At 41.6% G+C, this 20945-nt stretch overlaps 1 protein-coding gene across 2 annotated transcripts in view; it reads right to left on the bottom strand.

Annotated features, from left to right (window-relative positions):
* MAP3K7CL (MAP3K7 C-terminal like) overlaps positions 1–2695 on the bottom strand; it is a 29048-nt gene extending 26353 nt beyond the window's left edge. Inside the window, exons 1-2 of one of the 2 annotated variants that reach the window (XM_067466699.1) lie at positions 2241–2695; positions 697–837 (exon numbers count right to left, since the gene is read on the bottom strand). The gene's annotated coding sequence lies outside the window, so the exon portion shown is untranslated. The remainder of the gene's footprint in view (positions 1–696; positions 838–2240) is intronic. The other variant, XM_067466698.1, reaches the window with a different exon arrangement.
* Between the last annotated feature and the right edge of the window lie 18250 nt (positions 2696–20945).

The following is a 20945-nucleotide window of genomic DNA, read 5'->3' as shown; positions in this document are numbered from 1 at the left end:
TTGCGGGTGCTCCCCAATGTGATTGTCAATTAGCAAGTTTTCACAGAATTTCACAATGGGTCCAGATGCAAATCCATTCTACCAATAATACTCCTACATTTTTTCACCACTTCTTCTGCCATTCCTCCCTAGAACTCTTATTAAGGAGCAAAAGGTGAACAGCCACTTGGTACAGCTTGAGTGCAACTCTAGAAGTCACCTATTTGGAAGTGCCCATAGACTTGCATTGTAAGTATTGCTCAATGGAATTGGAAGATGCAGTTGTATACTTGATGTCATGGATTTTTTCTGAGTTCTCAATAAAGGTGCAATCATTGGGATGCAAATGTGTTTGTCTGGCAAGTCTAGATCTTGACTGAGACAACAATTTCGAAGCATTCACCCGAGACAGAAAAATCATTCTCAAAATGAAGTATACAATTGTGGTACAGTGACAAGCAACACTATACGTGGAAAAGTTTCCTTTCTTTTATTCAGCCGTAAAAATTACTAGAGCTTTCTTAAGATCTGGACACAGAAACCCTGTGTGCATCTATCTCTTTTGAAGGACCTGGCTTGAGAGAACTAGGTGACATTAAGCTCCTCGCTCCTCACTACAGCATACATAACCCCCCCCCCCCCCCCAATATTTAACATTTTAACTTGTGGTAATATGTATGAATCTGGACAGGATTCCAAATTTATATTCTAATGTACCTTGTTCTCTCAGCATTTCTCTAACAAGCCTCTCCTGTGAAACTCGATCCTGGCTGTGAATGCATTAAAACATGCTTTGGCGAGGGGCGTTGTCATTCATTTCAGGATGGTACACGAATGCAGTCTGCAAGCTCCAGGAAACTAACACATTGAACATTTTGTGAGTAACCTCAAAATAATTCATTCAAACTATATAAAATGCAATTCTTTCCATGAATAATTATCAGTGAATTGAGCTTTCTGCTTCTACCAGCACAAATTCTGAGCAATTAAAGCTTTGTTTTTAAAAAAACTTTACAGTAATGTCCCATTTCTTTCCTGTCTTGGAAAATGTAAAACAGAAATTCCTCAATTCTAGCTGAACACATACAGGATCAAATAATATTGTTTTTGAAGGAACCTTGCTGCATTCTTCTATAGGTGGAACCACAACTTGCTTAAGCTAACATATAAATATTTGGGTATTCAGTTACGTTACTTTTTGTCCAGCCTTGAATCCAAACTCTTCAATTTAATTATCAGTCTATTAAGTTGAATATAAGAAGAAAATACTTAGAATTATAGAGTTGGAAGAGACCTCCTGGGTCATCCGGTCCAGCCCCTTGCCAAGAAGCAGGAAAACTGCATTCAAAGCACCCCTGACATATGGTCTCTGTTTCAAAGCCTCCAAAGAAGGAGCCTCCATCACAACTTCTTAAAATCATCTGAAGATGCCAGCCACAGATTCAGGCAAAGCATCAGGAGAAAATGCTGCTAGAACATGGCCATACAGCCCAGAAATCACACAACATCCCACTTCTTCAAATCTTCTTGGATTTTAAAAGCCCTTGGGATAAATATACTCTGTGTATTACAGTAAGTCAGCTTTGTACTCTTTTTTTTAAAACGAGCATTTGAAATGCTGCAGGTGCACTATTCCTTTGAATATATATAGCCATAAGGGAAAGCACACCATTTTAAATATCAAAATCCAGACTCAATTTCATTTCAGTTGTGTTGATTCCAATCTCACTATTCCACCAAACAGAAAAAGTGTATTAACAAGTGATCAAAATCCTAAATGATAAAAATATAGACATCCAAAATGCACCTTTAGGAGAGGTTTTTTTAAAATTTTCCAAACAATGACTCCATCCATGTAAAGTTTTCTTTAAAATATTCCTTGAGCTTCCTGTGAAATAGCCACCTTTCTTATACACAAAACACAGATTTAGTTTTCACCAAATATGTGTCCACAGAATCCTAAAAATCTTCCATAAAAAGAAAGCTACACCAGACAAAGCAAATATAAAAATATTGTATACTTTATAGTTCAAAGAGACCATTTCCCCCAAGTATCTTGCTTTGCCTTGCCTTTTGATTAAAGCTGGTAGCTTGGACTTTAATAAGATGTGTAAAATGTTTTCCCCCAAACATCGTTTTCAACAGATTGGCTGCGAAACGGGCTGTTCTTGCCTTATATATAAAAAAATCTGCAAGAGAACTCAAGTTAAGTGTGGTTACAACTCAATCAGTTAGTTCAGTTTTCACACCTGTTGCCTTACCTCACTTAGTAGTGTCTGCACTTGTATAATCCAGGGCCAGCCACTGCCTTGGCTTGTTCTTGCCTTTATGGAGTACAGATTCAATAAAAGAAAAGGCTGCACCTGCTACATAGCAGCAAGCTGACAAGGTCTGAGAAGTTGGAACAGCTGTCGGGGCAACATGCTGCTACCTGCACTTCCCATAGGCTTTTCAGTCCCTCAGGACCACCCTTTTCCGTTTTCCTTCACAATTCCACCATCCCCATCCCGTCCCGTCCCGTCCCGTCCAGTCCAACAATGAGGGATTATGGTATTGTCATGCTTCGTGGGGCAAAAAACCCATCCATCAGAGGCATTATTAAAGCAGCAAACGGACAAGAGTCCAAGATTTTTAATTCATTAGTCCTGCCAAACCTAAAATACAAACAGACTTGCTTCATAGGACTGGAATGTTTCGAGCATGACCCAATCGGTGTCTGTGTCTATTCCAGCGAGTTGGAAAAGATAGCCTGACTCCAGTCAGCAAAAATGTCTGCGGCTCCAATCAGCTTGGGGTGACATTGCCAACTCGAACCGGCTGCAAGTAAATGAAATGATAGCTGCTGCTGCTGCTGCTATCACAGCTAAGAACTAGCTTTGCTGCTTTTTCGCCCTTGGTAAATTTATACCATCCAAGAAATGAGATGAAAACTCTGCGGCTTTAAAAGAGACCACTATTCTTAAATTTGTGTATATTAAAAAATCTACAAATGTTAACTTTCCTGATTGTATATTTATATACACACTGGGATCATGTAGAAGAGAAGCAATAGACTTCCTTAAAATGTTGAAATTTGAAACAAAACTATTTGTATTTCTTCTAGAACTATTGTAAATAAAAGCATACTTATTAGCTGCATCATCATGAAATGTTTAAAAATGATTCCATTATTTGATCTAAAGGTTTTCCATCAACATTAAGTCTAGTTGAGTCCAACTCTGGGGGGTGGTGCTCATCTCCATTTCCAAGCTGAAGAGCCTGCGTTGTTCATAGACACCTCCTAGATCATGGCCAGCATGACTGCATGGAATGCTGGTACCTATTTATCTACTCACATTTGCATGTTTTTGAACTGATAGGTTGGCAGAAGCTGGGGCTAACATTGGGAGCTCACCCTGTCTGGTGGATTCAAACCACCAACCTTTTGGCCAGCAATTTCTGCAGCTTAGTGGCTTAACCCGCTGTACCACTGTGGCCCCTTACTTTGGTGTAATGGTACATATATTTAAAAAAATATTGTACCTATTTTTATTAATCATGCATCACAGCAGAGAAGATAACACAACTTATTCCAAACCTCACCTTTGAATGACATGTAATGTTTCTGCCAATGTGTTTGCCACATATATTTGAATAATGCTTTGATTCCTTTTAACAGTAATCAAATATTCAAAACATAATAAATCAATTCATAATTGATCCAGTCATATCTCAAACATTGGATCATCTTTTGAAAGTTACACCATTTCAAACTAAGATGGAGAAGATTCTTATTATAATTATTTTACAAAACCTTTCCATGTTTATTGATAGAATAAGGGCTGCTTTACTATCCACCCTTTCCTGAGTGGCATGGTAGGAAGCTTTGGGAAAAGATTAGTAAAGGTAAAGGTTTCCCCTGACATCAAGTCTAGTCATGTCTGACTCTGGGGGGTGGTGCTTATCTCAACTTCTAAGTCGAAGAGCCGGTGTTGTTCGTAGACACCTCCAAAGTCATTTTGCCAGCATATCTGCATAGAACTCCGTTACCTTCCCACAGAAACAGTACCTATTGATCTACTCATACTTGCATGTTTTTGAACTTCTAGGTTGGCAGAAGCTGGGCCTAACAGCAGGAGCTCACCCTGCTCCCCAGATTTGAACTGCCAACCTTTTCATCAGCAAGTTCAGCAGCTCAGCGGTTTAACCTGCTTCACTACTTGGGAGCCTGGGAGATGATTAATAAGCTCATTTTCCATTGGAGGTGATGAAACTGAAGAATTATGGTGGAGGTTGTTGGAAATTGAAAAATGCAGCTATAGTTGCATGTGGAAATGTGTGACTACAGCAGGCAGGAGAGGTGGGAAATGCTAATTTCAAGGGTCCTCTGGAGTTTTACTTCTTTGCATGATCTATTGATTCATGTGAACTTCTTTGTAGGATCTACTGATTTCATGTGAATAGACAAATATTCTCAGGTATAACTTCACTTCCTCCCACCTCAAAGCCCATTCTTATCTGACATGTGATTTCCTTTATAATTCCTTTGTCATCTCATTTAAGACCTGTATACAACATTCAGGTCTTATCATTGTCCAAAAATCTATACAAGGAGAAATCTTGTACATCACAATTCAGCTGAAATAATGGCTGGGTTTAGTAATTTTCCAAGCAATTGATTGGCAGAGCACAGCTGCCAAGTTACTGTGTAAATGGGGGATACATATTTTCATGGTCAAAATATAGCTGCATTTTATGTGGCTTATATATTTTCCCTTCACTCTATGTCTGATAGCATTACACAAGGTTTTTTAACTTATCCAAAAGGCAGCTTTAACAGTTCTAACTGAACTCCTCCCCATGACAACTTAAATCTATTTTCAGAGATTATTAACTGCTGAGGATAGCGAAGCACCCACTTGGCCACAGAGACAACACATACCTAGAGGACTTGGAACAGATTTAAATGTAAGGTCCAGGACTTTACACAATAAATGGTCATCCGGAAATACCACTTTGTTTATGATATGGGTGACAGTCAACATAGGAGCAGGATGAGTGTATCAGATCAGTGAGCTATATACTACATGGGAAGGTGAAAAGCACACGGCAATGCTGAGTATGTCATGCCCTATTATCCGTGTTGCCGCATTTATCACCATGGGCAGCTCAAGCTGATCTAAAGCAGAAGTGGGCGAAGTGTGATTTTCTAAATATTGTTCGACATCAACTCCCACCAGCTCTAGCCAGCCTAGGGAATGCCTGCACAGATCTACTATATTTATGAATGAATGGATTTATATGCCCATATCAAATATATTGAAAAGAATTCAATGTTTTAAAGAACTAAAATAAGTATAAAACTATTGTAAATGCTTTTGAACAATGTATACAGTATGCAGCGTATCAAAGCACTATGATTTAGTGCCTAGTATGCATAAGCTTTGGTGAGAAGCTGTTTTAACTCATCTGGTTGGGTGGCTCTTGAGAAGAAAGAGGGTGCTGAATTACATACATCCACACTCACTCTGGTCTGATCAATCATCTGAAGTCCTCCTTTGATTTTTTTTTTTAAAATCTGACCTTATTCATCTAGTCATCCTAATTTATTTACAACCAATCTATTTTGAAGCAAGGGTGTGGACAAAGTGCCAGAAGAAGGTTCTCATTCTCCCAAAGAGGCACAACTTTTCATGGATTCATCTTGTATAGAAAACGGACCTTGTATGGGTTATGTTTATTTTTCAGCATGTTTAATTGGTTTTCCAGAAGGCGCAGTGGGCAGCAAATAGCCCATGAACTTGCTGTCCTCCTACTGCAGGATGTGTAGGGGATATATTCAGCCCAATGACCTCTGAGTGGTCAAGTACCACTAGGCATTGAAGTTCATCAATCCTGCCCAAGGAGTAGTGGGTCATGATGCCATCCACTATTGTCGAAACAGGTGATGGAACCTCATGCCACTGATTAAGTGTATCAGTTCTGGAATTCCACCTGCTTCCGTTTGGAATTGTCAAATATACAACAGTGGGTGTGTATGAACTTTACAATGTGCACTGATCAGTACTATTTTGGGCCACAGCTTACACTTTTCCCATCAAGGAACAAAAGTGTTTCTCAAAAGGCAGTTGGTCAGTTTCCTTTCCTTGCTCTTCCACCCTATTCCTTATTGTCTACTGCAATTTTCAAAGCTACAGCCACCAGAATGACATGGGGTTACACACTCCTATGAGGACAGCAGGAGAAGCAGAAACAGAAACAATGTAACCATCACCAAAGTAAAAAAAAAAGAAGCACCATGAAAGCCTTGGCAGACTGTGCAAAAAGAATATGCGAACCCTACCTCCTCCAAGATGAACTGAACCACCTCAACTGGGCTCTCCAGGCCAATGGATACTCCACCTCAGACATCAGAAGAGCTGCAAGACCGAGAACAAGCCACGAGAGTAAAGATGAATATCCACCCAGAGGAAAAGTGTTCTTGCCATACATCAAGGGAACCACTGACCGCATAGGGAAGCTGATGAGGAAACACAACATACAAACTATCTACAGACCCACCAAGAAAAATCCAACAAATGCTACGTTCAGCAAAGAACAAGAGGGATCCTCTCGCTTCTGCAGGAGTCTACCGTATACCATGCAGCTGTGGACAAGTCTACATAGGGACCACCAAATGCAGTGCCCAAACACGAATCAAGGAACATGAAAGGCACTGCAGACTACTTCAACCAAAGAAGTCAGCCATAGCAGAGCACCTGATGAACCAACCTGGACACAGCATATTATTTGAGAACACAGAAATGCTGGACCACTAACAACCACCATGTCAGAGAAGCCATTGAAATCCACAAGCATGTGGACAATTTCAACAGAAAGGAGGAAACCATGAAAATGAACAAAATCTGTCTACCAATATTTAAAAACTCTAAAATTAAAACAGCAAACCATCGGAGGGAAAACAATCAAGGACATCTAATCACCTCTCAACAAAAGATTGCTCCAGGCACTGCCAGACCATCAAGTGTTAATCAAGGTTGTCAGTTGAAACATTCACACCTAGCTCCAGCAGACAAGGTTGTCAGAGTTCTTTGTCCCACCCTGGTCTTTCCACAGATATATAAACCCATTTTCCTAGTTCCAACAGACCTCACTACCTCTGAGGATGTTTGCCATAGATGCAGGTGAAATGTCAGGAGAGAATGCCTCTAGAACATGGCCATATAGCCCGAAAAAAACCTACAACAACCCAGAAAAGGATTAAGAAATTAGCTATTTTTAAAGAATAACTTCCAAGCTCTGTTTGATGGTAGTAGGCTGGTAACATGGCACATACAGCCCTGTCCTCCGTCATCATATTTCTGTTTTTACCCCCTATTATCTATTGCCTGACAACTCATCCATAGTGCAGAATTATAATAGTTTGACATGACTTTAACTGCCATGTCTCCATCCTATCGAATCCTAGCATTTGTAGTTTGTTGTGGAATTTGATATATCTGTCAGAGGAGGGTAAATAAATCAATATAAATAAAAATGTAATGTTAGTTTCTGGGATTGACATAACTCAAAAACCACTGGACAAATTGACACCAAATTTAGACACAATACACCTGTCAGGCCAACGAGTGACCATCACTCATAAAAACACTGAAAAACACAGCAGAAGAGACTTGAAAAGCCAAAAAAATTAAAAATGCATTACAACGCATGCCCAAAACCACATATATACACATATACACATTACTTACTTACTTACTTAGGCGATCCCTCGTTGGACGAGTAAGATGGTCTTCCATCATGGGTTTCCTTGTGGGTCCGCATGTGGCTGTGGAGCCCTATTCTTGCTCTGCATCTTCTTCCGCAGTGAGGGCATTGGTTTCCAGGTGGAAGGCGGTCCCGGTCGGGGTTGGCTTGACGCACCTTCCTCCTGGCACGTTTCTCTCTTTCACCCTCCATTCGTGCCTCCTCGAATTCTGCAGCACTGCTGGTCACAGCTGACCTCCAGCTGGAGCGCTCAAGGGCCAGGGCCTCCCAGTTCTCAGTGTCTATGCCAGAGTTTTTAAGGTTGGCTTTGAGCCCATCTTTAAATCTCTTTTCCTGCCCACCAACATTCCGTTTTCCGTTCTTGAGTTCGGAGTAGAGCAACTGCTTTGGGAGACGGTGGTCAGGCATCCGGACAACGTGGCCGGTCCAGCGGAGTTGATGTTGGAGGACCATCGCTTCAATGCTGGTGGTCTTTGCTTCCTCCAGCACGCTGATGTTTGTCCGCTTGTCTTCCCAGGAGATTTGCAGGATTTTCCGGAGGCAGCGCTGATGGAGTCGTTCCAGGAGCTGCATGTGACGTCTGTAGACAGTCCACGTCTCACAGGCATATAGCAGGGTTGGGAGGACAATAGCTTTATAGACAAGCACCTTAGTATCCCTACGGATGTCCCGGTCCTCAAACACTCTCTGCTTCATTCGGGAAAATGCTGCACTTGCAGAGCTCAGGCGGTGTTGTATTTCGGCGTCGATGTTGACTTTGGTGGAGAGGTGGCTGCCAAGGTAGCGGAAATGGTCGACATTTTCTAATGTTACACCATTAAGCTGTATCTCTGGCATTGGAGAGGGGACGGCTGGTGACTGCTGGAACAGCACTTTGGTTTTCTCGATGTTCAGTGACAGGCCAAGCTTTGTGTATGCTTCTGCAAAGGTGTTGAGAGTGGCTTGTAGATCTTCTTCTGTATGTGCACAGACGACATTGTCATCAGCATACTGGAGTTCTATAACAGATGTTGTTGTGACCTTGGTTTTGGCTTTCAGTCTGCTGAGGTTAAATAGCTTGCCGTCTGTCCGATAGATGATTTCCACTCCGGTGGGAAGCTTCCCATCAACAAGGTGAAGTATCATGGCGATGAAGATGGAGAATAAAGTTGGAGCAATAACACATCCCTGTTTGACACCCGATTCCACCTTAAATGGGTCACTTTGGGAGCCATTGCTGTCCAAGACTGTTGCCATCATGTCATCGTGGAGGAGCCGCAGGATGTTCACAAATTTGCTTGGGCACCCGATTTTGTGGAGGATGGTCCAGAGAGCGCTGCGATTCACTGTGTCGAATGCCTTTGCAAGGTCGATGAATGCCATGTACAGAGGTTGATTTTGTTCTCTGCATTTTTCTTGGAGCTGTCGTGCAGTGAAGATCATGTCCACAGTTCCTCTGGAGGGGCGGAAGCCGTTCTGGGATTCTGGGAGGGTGTCTTCTGAGAGGGGCAGAAGGCGGTTTGCAAGGATTCTTGCGAGGATTTTTCCAGCAGAGGTTAGAAGGGAGATACCTCGATAGTTTCCGCAGTCTGTTCTTTCCCCTTTCTTGAAGAGGGTGATGATGGTGGCATCCTTGAAGTCTGCTGGGATTTTCTCGGTCACCCACACTTTTTCTATGAGCTGGTGGAGTTGGTGTGTCAGCTCAGGTCCTCCCTCTTTAAAGATTTCAGCAGGGATCCCATCCGGTCCGCTGGCTTTGTTGTTCTTTTGTTGGCTGATGGCATTGCTGACTTCTTCCAAACTAGGCAGTGCTGCAAGCTCATCCCTGGTTTGTTGTTGCGGGATTTGTGAGAGGACCTCTTCGGCCACACTGGAGCTGCGGTTTAGGAGGCTTTGGTAGTGTTCTTTCCAACGTAGTGCAATTGACTTTTGGTCCTTCAGGAGTTTGGTTCCATCTGATGAGCGTAGAGGCTGTATGCCATGGTTTCTTGGCCCATAGATGACCTTTGTGGCTTTGAAAAATCCTTGAGCATTATGGGTATCTGCCAGGTGTTGGATTTCTTCAGCCTTCTTTGTCCACCAGATGTTCTTGAGTTCTCTTGTCCTTCTTTGGACCTCAGCTTTTGCACTGGCGTAGATCTTTTTCTTAGCAGCACAGTTGATGTCTCTCTGCCATGCTTGGAAGGCTTTCCTTTTCTTGTCGATTAGCTGTTGGATCTCGATGTCATTTTCGTCAAACCAGTCTTGATGTTTCTTGGCTTGGTATCCAATAGTTTCTTCGCAGGCTAGGATGATGGAGGTCTTCAGTTTGTTCCAATGTTCCTCAACATTTTCGGGGTGTACTGTGGGTAGATGGTCCTTGAGTGCTGTTTGGAGATGGGCTCGCCTGGAGGGCTCCTGAAGGGCTTGGGTGTTCATTTTGCACCTTGTCTTTCTTCCTTGGAGTCTGCGCTTGCGGGCGATCTTGATAGCCATCGTGGATCGGATTAGCCTGTGGTCGGTCCAGCAGTCATCAGCACCTGTCATGGCTCTTGTGAGGAGCACCTCACGGCGGTCTCTGGCACGTGTGATTACATAGTCTAAGAGGTGCCAATGCTTTGACCGGGGGTGCTTCCATGATGTCTTGAACTTGTTTTTCTGGCGGAAGAGCGTGTTGGTGATGACAAGGTTGTGCTCCGCACATTTGGTGAGAAGCAGGATGCCATTCGAGTTGCTGTTTCCAACCCCGTCTTTTCCTATGGTGCCTGGCCACAGGTCGAAGTCTCGCCCGACTCTTGCATTGAAGTCCCCCAGGAGAATGATTTTGTCCTCCTTAGGTATCCCCGATAGGACAGTGTCCAGCTGATAGTAGAATTTCTCCTTGATGTCTTCATCAGCATCTAGTGTTGGTGCATAGGCACTTATGATGGTTGCCCGTTGGTTTTTGGCAAGATCAATTCGGAGGGTGGAGAGTCGCTCGTTGATGCCAGTGGGTGCTTCGGGCAGATGTTTCATCAGATCATTTCTTATAGCGAAGCCAACTCCGTGCATTCTTTGGTCTTCTTCGGGCAGTCCTTTCCAGAAGAAGGTGTAGCCTCCTTTTTCTTCTTTCAGCTGTCCCTCTCCTGCTCTCCGGGTCTCCTGAAGGGCTGCTATGTCGATGTTAAAGCGTCCCAGCTCCCTTGCGATGATGGCAGTTCTGCGTTCGGGGCGTTCACTGTCACTGTTGTCCATCAGTGTCCGTACGTTCCACGTACCGAAGTTCATTTTTCTTTTTTGGCCGCAGGATGGTGACCCCACTGGATGCGGCAGTCCAGTCAGGGATGAGAGAGGCAGACTATGTTTAGGGCACCTTTTCTAGCCCCCTCCCCGTGTGGGGTGAGCAGAGTGGGTCCTCAATAGGGCTGCTCAGTCGTGGATACAGCTGCCGAACTACTCAACTGCCTCAGACCTTGAGGTAGAACGACTGAGTCCGTACCCACCGCCCATGTGCCAGTCTGTGACTAGGGGCTTCCAGATTTCACAGTCCTGCCCCTGTCGCCACTCGCTGATCGCCATGGGACTTTGGTTGGTTTGTTTTTATTTTCTTTGGAAGACGCCTGTGCGTGGGTTTTTTTAATGTGTGGAGGTCAGTGCACAACTGAACAACACACAGTCTTCACAGATGAGGTTCCACTGGTGATGTAGTTTAACACAATGACCGTGGCTTCTCAGTCTGTTGCAGCCTTCATCCGCCTTCGCAGCCGTTGTAACATGTGCCATGTTATCCTCCGCCTGCTCCGCCGTTGAGGTCTTTGGGTCTTCGGACTGTGCTTGGTCTGGGACCTCCCCCGCGGCCACTCCTGGGAGTGCAGGACTCCAGTTGTTGTGCCCACAGGTTCATCGGAACACGCAAGCCCCCTCACCACGACAAGGTGACAGTCCATCGAGGGGGATATACACATACATATACACATACATACACACACAAAACACATATACACAGACTGGGCCACAGCAATGCGTGGCAGGGGACGGCTAGTATGTCATAAAACTACAAATCCCAGAATTGAATAGCATTGAGCATGGCAATTAATGTAGTGTCAAATTGCTACCATTCTGTAGTGTGGATACAGCCTGAGATAGTTTTTGCATTTTCACTCTGACTATATTATTCATTAATAGTACTTTGTGATCAAAGCTTTGAAACAATACTTTGGGGGACTACTCCTCCCCAAATCCCCAGCCAGCATGAATTGGAGATTGTGAGAGTTGCATTAGAAGGAGAGCAATGTTTTTGAGTTCTCTTTTCAGTTTAGGCAGAATCTTTGAATGTATTGTCAAAGCCTTTCAGGGCCAGAATCACTGGAGTGTTGTGTGGTTTCTGAGCTGTATGGCCATGTTCTAGCAGCATCCCTTAATGTATTTTAATGTAGTCACAGCTGTGGGGTGGACTGTTTTCATCCATCAGTATTGCAAACATTTAAATAGAAAAGCACATGATGTTCTCTGCAGTTCCTCATCTGGATTTTTAACATGAGCTACATACTTCCTTATAAACAGCTTTCCATTAGGGTCACTCCTTAGTACTATGAGAAGGGCAGAATGCTGATAATTGCCTTTGTTTTGCCTTTAGAAATAAGGGCACCGGTACTGTGTCCTGTTTCCTGCCAAAATGATCCAGTCATCCAACGCTTGGTACCCAAGCAATTTTTTTAAAGTCAGGGATCATATTATGAAATGTAAGCTCGTCTTCAAGGATGACATACAACCTATCATGTTTTGGTCATAATCCATTCTAAAGTTATCATCTCCAAAATTAGAAACATTACAACGTATTGACACTGGGATTTAAGCAAGCTTGTAATTTTATTCATTTATTAATTTAGCCTGAAGGATTTGGTGTCTTGCATATGCACATAAAGGCTAGAATCTTCTCACTAATAAAACACCTGTCCCCTTCTATTTTTTTCACTGCATTACTTTCACCTCATTAGAGTCTCTTAGCAGGAGTATCGTTTGGGTAGTGCATGACTTCACTGAAGCTGAAATGGTGTCTGAGGGTTTTAGTCAACCTATAAAAATAACTTTTTAGAAGCAGTCTGACACATGGATGATAGCGTTCCAAGGAAACAGGAGAAAACACTCTCCCAGAGCCTGGAGAAATTACTTCTTGGACTGCAACCTCTAGAACCCTTCAGGCCAGTGTGGCTTACTAGCCGGAGAATTTTGGGATCCATTCTCAAATTTAGTTTTTCCGAAACAAGAGGAATTTATTGATCTAGAAGTACAGAGGATTAAATAAACTATGCATAAACTCTGCTTAAATCAGTATCGGCAGTCAAGGTGGTGGGTTGCACAGGGGGTGGGCTGAGGGGTAATTGTATCTGGGTGGTGGGTTGTCTATATATGTGTATACATATGTGTATTGTGAGTGCATTACAATTTTAAAATAAATATCCTTTATTTTATAAAAAGGTTTAACAGATTGTATTATTCATAGTCATACACATTTAAAAAGTATGTAGTCAAGAGTCTGATAGATGCCTATGTGGAAATGCCTCCTATAAGCACCATTCACAACATATGTAAATTCTGTATGCATATAAAACAATGGAAAGGGCTAAGGGGTATATCCTCATGTGGAACATCATTTCACACATGCTACAGAAATGGACAGGGCCTGTCCTACTAATTAGGAAGTAAGACAGCTATCTTAGAAGGGTTTTTTTCCGTGTCAGGAGCAACTTGAGATACTGCAAGTCACTTCTGGTGTGAGAGAATTGGTAGTCTGCAAGGACGTTGCCCAGGGGACGCCTTGATGGTTTTAAAAAAATGTTTTACCATCTTTGTGGGAGGCTTCTCTCATGTCCCCGCATGAGGAGGCTGGAGCTGACAGAGCGAGTTCATCCGTGCTCTCCTCAGATTCTAACCTGCAACCTGTCGGTCTTCAGTCCTGCCGGCACAAGGGTTTAACCCACTGTACCACCGGGGACTCCTTAGGGTGCATCTACACTATAGATTTAATGTGGTTTGGCACTTTTTAAAACTGCCATGGCTCAATGTTATGGAATCAAGGCAGCCATAGTTTTACAAGGTCTTTTGCCTCCTCTGACAAATAGTGCTGGCACCTCACCAAACTACCTACAAATACCATGATTCCATAGCACTGCGCCATGCCATTTGAAGTGGTGTCAAATTGGATTAATTCTAAGGATAGGTGAACTCTTAGGCAACAAACTCCGCATTTCATGGATAGGCAAAAAATCTTAGTTACTTCCTTTGTTGCTATTACACATTTACTGCCAGACAAGGAGAAAAGTGCTTTTGGGATTTTCTGCCTTGTTTTGGGGTACTATGCATCCTGACTAGGTGACTGGAAAGTGCCATTTATTGGTCTGCCTCAAACAGCAAAATTGTTGGGCTGGTGTCAGAAATCTATAATTCATTGGCAGGAATGGTAATTCAGACTGTTATAAGGAAATAATGCTGACATCTTTGTTGAAGATCCTTAACATATGACTGGTGGCACATGAGGCACATGTCTCTCTCTCTCTCTCTCTCTCTCTCTCTCTCTGTAGTGTGCACCAACATTCTTCAGTCTTAAGTCAAGCACTATTTTCTGCACATGGGAAGTCTGTATGAGGGAGTGGGGCTATTGAACTCATCCTCTGCACATACTTTCTTAGTATTCCAAATGCTGAAGGTGAAGGTGAGTCTAAAGAATCCAATTTATATGTAAAAGAATAATCTTCATACAATGAGATCCTCACAATGTATTGTTGTATTTTAGATTGCAGTTGAACAGACAAATTCACACACAAATAGTGTATCTTCACTATATTTGCAATTTGACACCAAATCAACTGCCATAGCTCAATGCTAATCAATCAAGAGACATGTAGTTTGGTGAGGCACCAGCGCCCTTTGGCAGAGAAAGCTAAAGACCTTGTAAAACAACAACTCCCATGATTCCATAGCACTGAGCCATGGCAGTTTAGGTGGTGCCAGATGGCACAAATTCTGTAGTGTAAATGCCCCAAGTTACATGTGGCTTAAACACAGTAGCATGATATATTTGAAAATAAGTGCCACATAAAAGCACACACAAAGCAAATTGTATCTGTTCTGCATAGGTCATACAGCCATATTTCATTGTTGCCATGTCTGTTTGTGTTGTGCTTCTCTGTGGTATAATCACATTCAAAGTGGCTTACAGCACTATTAGGGAAGTTACAAAATGAAAACAAGATTTTCAAATTAATTGAACAATTATTGCAACTCACACTCTAAAGTCATACAAACTAGATATCCCACAGTGATATAAAAATGCATATATTAAAATTTAAAAGTTCACTAAGGACCCATACCAAATCTAAAAAGAATAAATCCAACACTAAAACATAGTAGTTACAGTTGATTGGATTGGACAATCAGAGTTTACATCTCATCAAACTTGGAACGCTGGCCTTGACAAGTCACTCTCCCTCAGCCAAGAAGCTTGTTGCAAGAACAGACTAGAATAAAATAACTTTATTTGTCATTGTGCTATTGCACAATGAAATTACATGCCTTCCCCTGCAAGCACCACAAAACAACACACCCATCCCTCCACCCCACCCCCCACCACACATCCCCCAATGCCACATCATTGCAAAATCACAGAGTTCAACATAGCCACAGTTCTAGGACAAAAGCTGTCCCTCAATCTGGTTGTCCTTGTCTTTGTCATGCTGTACTGTCTGTCAGATGGCAATAATTTTAAAAAAGAATATGCTGGGTGAGATGGATCCCCAAGAATGCTTTGAGCTTTCTTAATGTGGATGTTAGTTTAGATTTTATGCTATTATATAATTTTGTTTGACCACGTGTAGTTTAATTTAATGATGTTAGGTTTAATTTACTGATGTTAGACTTTACCTTGATGACAGGTTTTAATGTTATTTTCATATGCAGCGTTTCTCTGGGATTTTATGTTAGTATTTGTGTGTTTTACAAAGGTGTTGAATGTTTGCCATTGTTATGTTGGAATCCGCCTTGAATCCCCTCAGGGAGATAGGGCGGAATACAAATAAAGTTTTGTTGTTGTTGTTGTACTTGTTATTGTTGATGTTGTTATTGTTGTAATGCAGTGGGAATGATAAAGTTCTTCCAAAGAGGGGAGAGGGCAACCAATGATTCGCTCTGCAAAAGTGGTGACCTTTTGGAGTGCCCTCCTATCTGCCCCTGTGCAGCCACCAAACCATGCACAGATGCAGTATGTTAGGGCACTCTCTATAGCACAGTGGTAGAAAGTCACCAGCAGTTTTTCATTCTGTTGGTGGTTCCTTAGGAGTCTCAGGTAATAGTGTGGAGGATGAGAATCATGTACATTGTACTAAACTCATTGGAAGAAAAATGTGAGAACTCTCTTCTTTCCCTGTCTCTAATAAATCAGTGCATAAATATGTTGCCCCTTTGGGTTAGGTAAATGGGCAATTTTCAGTCCCTTTAGCAGCAACTGAAGTTGTTCAGGTTTCTTCAATGGCAGGCAGGTGAGTTTACACTAGGGATATAATTCTTCATTAAATTTCTTCCTGAAGGAAGCAATGAGTAATTTTACCCATTTTCTTCCTGCTGTGAGAAAGTTTTCAAAACCTGTGCACTTTTCAAAGCTTATCTGCAATTTGGAACTCAGTATGCACAACATTTGCATGGGGATGTTTTTGGGCAGGAAACATAATTTTGTGACTTGAGCAGGAGGATTAGTACTAACATTAATATTTTCTGGAGGTCTCTTATTCATAAAGCCACCATCAATTGAAGCTCATTTGATGGGAAAGAACAAGAAATCATAGGACGATTAAAAACGAAACACAATGAAAACAGGACTCCCATCTTTCCAGTGAAATTTTGTAAGCAAGTAGGCAATGACAGAATAAGCATTCCTCTGCTCAGGGTGAAAGGTAGTGTAAAAAAATCAATCATAAACACATCTTTTAAATCAGGGCATCTTAAACTTTACCACTCAAAATCCCTTTTGGTTTGAGAAATGTTTATGTGACTCTGGGTATATAGGTATATAAAAATCAAACAATTAATGATAACAAATCAGCATTTGCTAGGCTTGATAAACAGACTGATTTTCCTGAAGTATCTTCTGCAGAGTCCATTGTAAACACTGCACAACAGATTCCTGTAAATGTCAAACAGCCACTAGTTGACGTTCAGAAAACGTTTACTGTTGCCAAATTTTTCAGGAGCCCAATACGAGCTAAGGGGACCCCATATGAGGTCGGAACCCACAGTTTAAGAAGCAGTGTTTTTAAAATGTAAACTGTTTTATTCTAGTCTTGTTATCCTTGCTGTAATTTGGAGAGAAGCAAAGTGTCTCCATGAAGCATCCAAGACAACTTCTGTAACCCTGGCTCCCAAGAGAGCTATTTTTTTCTGGCAAAATTAGTGAAGTATACCTCTTGAAAGAATCTGGGAGTGGCAATTTACCTTTGAAATTCAATGCAAGACTTCTCTGCAGTGTTTAATTGCTAGAAATGCAACAGTGCTTAGCACTGAAGAGTGAAGAATGCCTCACTGTGTGCAGTAGTAACAGGTTAGATAGTTGAAGAGTACTCTAACATTAACATAATAAAAACCCATTATTTTCAAAACCAAAAGTGAACGTCTGGACATTTTTAGTCCCTCACCTTGCTACATTTTCACCAGTTCTATCAGTCTGTACAGGGACAAAAGATTGGACGCTGAATCGACAACTTTTGCCCATCCCTTCTCTGTGAATACCCACAAGATCAATTACACTCAGTCTGCTAGTCTTTGTCACCCTGTACCATGTAACAAAATTTGATAATGTCTGTTCCTGATTTGAAAGTGTTATTCCTGTTTAATTATGTGGTACTTACTTTGAAAGTAGTTATACTCCAGAAACATCTGTTTTTGGCTGCCACAAACTATGTTGAATTGGTTGAGACTTAATAAGATATTCATTGAAAAACTACCAAAAAAAAAAAGTGCTGCAGAATGTCCCGCAAAACCAAAGGGGTTTTTGTGCAGTTCAATAAACGTTTTCCATGTATTTATAATGGAACCAATTAGGAAATGACATTTATAACCCAGGAACAAAATGCGTGTTGCATAGTGAAGGCAGTGTTGCATAGAAATATGCTACTGCTTTCATTGCGTGCTCCTGCATGGCAAAGTGCTGGACAAGATAACTCTGTGGTCTCTTCCAACTCTGTTTCTATACTTCTACTAATTTAGGTCTTGTTCTTCCAGGCAGAGAAATCAAGTCTTCATTTCAATCTTTACTGCTATAGTTTAAGCAAATATATTTCCCCTCAAGTGACAATTGAAACTACATTTATGAATTCATTAAAATACATTTTAAATAAAATTCTATAGTAAGCATGTATAATACTAGATATAAAGTGCTGAGCTTTACTAGGAAAAAAGGTGTCAGAATTATGACTGTTGGAGTCACATGAAGGTTGGACCAGAAGCTCAAGTCAAAGTGTGCTGTTATTTCATTTTCAGGTCATCCTACCAGAAGCTGAAATCACAAGCACTGCTCAATGGCAATATGTCTTCATCATCTGGTAGTAGGCAAGCAAATAAAGCTACTCCCATAAATGATTTTCAAGGGGACATTGGTACTTCAAATATGAAAACCAAAACATGCTAGGCTACATCACAGTTTGGTCAAAATGGAAAAATTTACTAAGGGGTTAGAAAACACAAGCTAGGAAAAGCTATAGCCATTTGTTTTTGACCGAGGACTTCATCACATGTCATGAGGACCTCCATGGCAAATCAGCGAGGCAGCGGGGCAATCCCAGCAACCTGCCCAGCCAGCCAGCAGCAACACTTCCCTATCACACAGGGGAAGTGTCGCTATGTGGCTTGCCCCTGCATTAGCCCTGTTGTGCCAAATGGAACACAGGGAGGCTGCTGTCTTGGCGGTGCAGGGTCCTAGCATGCTACCTCCCCAGTTGAGCAACGGAGCACCGCTGGAAGTGAGACTACACCATGTGATGGGCAGTGTGGAGTTCCATCACTCTACTGGGACAGCAGCATCCTAGGATGCTAAAAATTGTCATGTAATGAGGTCATCAGTCTATTGAGAAAGGCAATATTCTACTTTTTCCTCTTCTTCCTGCTGAGGTAATTGAGTATGAATTATTTCTGTAGTTTGAATTCCAGTTGTAGAAACTGAAGTAAGCCAAGAACAAAGGAGGGAAGTGACAGGAGGAGAAAAAATGGGACATTTTAAAACAAGCTGGAAAAGTGGGGGTGGAGGACTAACCGACATTGTCCTTGGTAAATGGGGAAAGTTGGAAGATAACAAATTGACCAAGAACAGTACACTCCTTTTCTATATATGTTGGATGTTGATTCTCCAGAGCAGAAATACCTCCATTTTATAAGTTCCAAAGCATGATAAAATCTCCCAAAAGGTCCCTTTTATATTTACTCAGATAATATAGTAGTCTTTTTAGCACCATCAGAGTAAAGATGCCACACAGAGGAAAAGTTTGTATTGCATCTGCTCTCCAATACTGCCACCAAGAGAATACATTTGAAAAATTCTTTTCACAAAATTTATGACATACCTTTTGATAATAGACAAGTTGGTACATTGCTTAAAGATTTACTGTTGTTTTTGGAGTTTTGAAAAGAGTTGTGCATTTGGTTTTAAATATTGACCAGTATTATTTACCAATTAATAAGATTCATCTAACAAATGAATTTTCATTGGTTCACAAGACTTCCCACACTTTCCATTTCTTGCATTCCCCAAATATACTCTAGGCATCCTGTAATACTTCCAAGGCTGTACACTCAATGGAGCATTGGAGCAAATGCCCCAGGGCCTTTCACATCTGGGACCCTTATGCTGCTGGGGCTGCTGCCATGTACATGTGTGCTTCTTGCACTGGGCAAAAGAATGCCTATAGATTTCTCCCTTCCTTGCAACACCCCCCCCCCCAGCATTGCTCATTGCTTATCCCTTATCCTATCTTCATTTCTGAGTGATAGAAGAGATGGTACACATCAGGATTCCACTGAGGCTAAAGTTTGAGCATAGGCAAGAGTGCCAAGAGCCTTCTCCTGCCCCTGGTTTCAAGAGCAGGGTTAACTTTGACCCCAAGGACAGCTCTTTTTGGCCTTGCAATGCAGTGGTGTTTGATCTGCCCAAGCACCCAACTAGGACTCCAATGGGAGAACTCACAAATATGCACAGAAGAGGATTTGCCATGTAAATCTGGATAAAGTCCCTTATTTTTGTCCATGCTTGGTCATACTCTACCTCATCATTCAGGGTTAACTTTCCTTAGCAGATGTCCCAAAATAAATGGAAAGATTAACCATTATCCAGCATTAGTTTTGTTCTGACAGTCTCTGACATTTCACAAGATTCTTCCCTTCTCCAAAGAGGGGGCAAGAGGGCGCAAAAAGCCAAATAAAAAGAAATCAGCCCTACAGCATACAGGAAAGAAAATGTACTCAATATTAATCTGTTTATAGACTCCATTCCTTTCTTATAGCCATTGATTAACTATGGCAGATTCACTCTAGCAGAATCTTGAGTGTATTTCTTTGTTCAGTTGACATAGATGAAAAACAGTTGAACAAATCATACCAATTATAGTGTGTATAACATTTTCTCCACAAAACCATATGCTATACTCTTAAGACATATGGTCCATGTTTCACGGTCTCATAACTGGTTCAGATTCTAATTTATACCCTGCTGTAATTTATTTTGCATTCTTATACTTAAATACGTCTCTCTATGGTGAAGAATGAACTGGTTCAAGTACATTACAGAAAAAGACATGTGCTCACTCAATTCTGAATAAAAGAACCGGTTTTTGCTACCTTAAAAAAGGATAATGTCTGTCACTACCACTTGATGAAGATAAATATTAATAAATGGATTCAGACTTGTTCATTAGAGCGGATCTATTTAAATTGTTGAAGTATAAGTCAGTTATGATGTACTTGCATCTTTTTATTTTAGTTGCTCTACTCCAGGGATGGGAAACTTTGGTGGTCTAGAGATTTTAGACATCAGCTTCCAGGACCCATTGGTACCATGATCAATGGCAAGGATTGTGGGACCAACATGATGGCAAACACAAAAACACAGTATGTCACAGAAAACGAGATATATATGCTGGATTTCGTATCGCAAAATCACAAGTTGAACACTTCCCAAGCATCTAGGACTGTGTGATGTATTTTTGAATGATGCACGCAGATCCAAGTAAGGTGGCCTTTTCCAATTG

Source organism: Anolis sagrei, chromosome 3, assembly GCF_037176765.1.
Source record: "Anolis sagrei isolate rAnoSag1 chromosome 3, rAnoSag1.mat, whole genome shotgun sequence".
Lineage (NCBI taxonomy): Eukaryota > Metazoa > Chordata > Lepidosauria > Squamata > Dactyloidae > Anolis > Anolis sagrei.
Note: the sequence above shows the minus strand (reverse complement) of the source record. Positions and strands in the feature narration are given on the sequence as shown.